The following is a 2,742-nucleotide window of genomic DNA, read 5'->3' on the forward strand; positions in this document are numbered from 1 at the left end:
CAGGAGAGGAGTGAGTGTCAGTAATAGGAGGAGGGGGAGGAGGTGACAGCCTCGATGCCCAAACCGCCCCAACTGGTTCTGGTTGCATCTCATTTTGCCAGTGGGAAGTGCCTGGAGTGGGGGTGAGGGGAGGAGGGGAGAGGAGAGGAGAGCTGGCGGGCTGGCTTCCTGCCCAAGGACCTAAACTCATCTTCAGCGTGGGGGTGTTCTGAGGGAGGCAACAGTTTCAGGAGGATGGAGTACCCCTCTGTCTCCCCCCTCCCTTTCAACCTTGAGCCTCTGCCTGGGAGCTAGTGTTTGTCAAGAAGCAAGGACAGTCTCTGGAGCTTGTGGGAACAATTTCAAGTTCTTGTTTTGGGGACATTTTGGACTTCTTTCTTCTTCCCTCCAAATTCTCCTATTTTATTACTCACAGACCCAGTTGGGAGAATTACATCCAAGGGTAGACTTTGGTACAACTCAGAAGAAAAGCACCTCTTCACCTAGATGGTCATAGATTGACAGAGATGAAAGGAACCTTAGAAATGATCTAGTTCAGTCCTCTCATTTTATCAGCAGGGAAACTGAGGCCCAGAAAAGTCACAAGTTATATAAGATGCCACCACAAATCAAGCAGTTTGGGATAGAGCCAGCATTAGAACCCATATTCCCTGACTCCCAGGGCAGGCTCTTTACAAGATGCCTGCTTGGTCTTTTTGTTAAGGAAAAAACCTATGTGAAATACTGGTTATTGCCTATTGAAAGATTCCAGTTACTCTGGTATGTTTAGGAATGGCAAGGCTCCCTGTTTGCCTATTCTCCTCCCCTTCCCTCCCCCCCCATTTGGAAGCTGGAGATGGTCGTGTTTTATGTTCTGAATTACATTGGGATATCCCAGTTCAACAAACTGAAGTGCCTGCTATGGACAGGTCTCATGCTAAAGGGTGGAGATAGATTAAAAAAAAAAGTCACGGTTTCTTCCCTAAAGGAGCTTAGAAATGAATGGTAAGGATGAGAGTGAGGTCTTTTCACATATCAACAGCACCCAAGTTAGGCTATGGTAAGTGCACAGCAGAGGGGAAACACCGACCCAAGTGATTGAGGGAAGAGTCAGAGATGAACAGAGTTGGACAAGTCCTCTGAGGCCCTGTCACTGTACAAGAATCTCATCTCCATCTGCAAAATGTGGTCATCTAGCTCTTACAGATTTTCAGTGCTGGGGATTCCTTCTGATCACTCTGAAGGCAGCCTATTCACTTTGGGATGCTTCTGATGGTCAGGAAATTTTTCCTGACAGTGAGCCACCATGTGTCTCTTGATAACTTCCATCTCTCCTGGTTCTGCTGTCTGGGGTTAAACAGAGAACTCAATCCCTTTTCCACAAAAAAACTCTTCAGATATTCCTAAAGCCTTTTGATCTCTTCCTTGGTCCCTATTGTTTCTTGTTTTTTAAAATATTTATTTGTGTACAGGTCGTATATGCTATGAGTAAAAATGTTAGCTTCTTGAGGATATAGACTACTTCCATTCTTTGTATCTTTAGCAGCTGGCTACAAGCACATAGTAGGTACCAATACTTTTTTTTGGGGGGTGGTGGTGGTGGTGAATGGAATTGAAGGAGGAAAATGAAGCAGTATTATCAGGGAGCCTTTGTGGAGGAGGTGGTCCTTGAGCTGTGCTTTGAAGAAGGAAATCATTTTAGTAGCTTGAGAAGGGGGGCGGGGTTTACTGTGTTTACAGACAAATTGGGGAAGAGATGGTGAGCTCCACAGGGAAAATGGACTGGAAAGATTTTACTTTTCTTTTTTCTACAACTTTAGATCTTTGGTTATAGAAAGGGGTTATTTCCCCCCACTCCCTCCAAATAGAGGTTGGTCAGATTTGGGTTCAGAAATTTGTGGGGGAATAGTAACCATCAAGGGGCATTTTTTTCTTTTTTTGGGCTAAACCTCAATATTCTAGGAACATTTATGTCAAATATTTAATCTGTATTTCTTGAAGCTTATTCTGAAGGCAGAACCAGAGATTCTGCCCTGAGTTTACAAACAGATCCTTCCAGGAGCCTGTTCTGCTCCCCCCCTGCCCCCTTCCCCTTTTTGCTGTGGGATATCCTGGGCTCTGTCCCAGATGAGGGTTACTCCTTAACTAGAGGTTCCAAGACCTCTGTCCTGAGGCAGTGGAACTCAAAACTCATAATTTCACTTGCTGTAAAGGAGAGGGAGGAAAACCTTGTGGAAAGGGGAACGAGTCAGAAAATCTTCCTTATTTGTGTTTGGAGAAGCCTGGTATGGTAGAAAAGAGCACTAAATTTGGCTTGGGCAGGTAACTTGACTTCTCCAGGTCTCAGTTTCCTCATCTGTAAAAAGGAGTTGAACTAGGTCTTTGTGGTCCTTCTGTGCTCTTATCACTAACCAGATTCTGTATGATCTGTATTGTATATTCATAAGACAGATTGGGAATATGGTCTTCCATGGGGATGGGGCTATACTGGATACCCACAGGTTGCTTAGGCTCCATATGAAGGTGTGTTGTAACAGCTCATCAGCTGATTGACCGCTGAGCTGATGTGACATTCCAATAAAACCATTATGAGCTCGCCATTCATTATACTGCTGCCAGAGGAACGGATGCCATTACCATTCCAGACTGACCTTTGAGTGACATGAGCCATAAGGTAATTAATTGACTTTGGAAAACCAGGATTTTGCTTAGAGGTTTCCTTCCTTCCTTCCTTCCTTCCTTCCTTCCTTCCTTCCTTCCTTC

The 2,742-nt window shown here is 44.7% G+C and overlaps 1 protein-coding gene across 3 annotated transcripts in view; it reads left to right on the forward strand.

The window, feature by feature from the left end:
* Positions 1-2,742, forward strand: part of PHF2 (PHD finger protein 2) — a 211,120-nt gene that overhangs the window by 2,374 nt on the left and 206,004 nt on the right. The gene's annotated exons all lie outside the window — the stretch shown is intronic.

This window comes from Petaurus breviceps, unplaced genomic scaffold, assembly GCF_028583685.1.
Source record: "Petaurus breviceps papuanus isolate PSGF00001 unplaced genomic scaffold, PetGlider_PUasm1.0 174, whole genome shotgun sequence".
Lineage (NCBI taxonomy): Eukaryota > Metazoa > Chordata > Mammalia > Diprotodontia > Petauridae > Petaurus > Petaurus breviceps.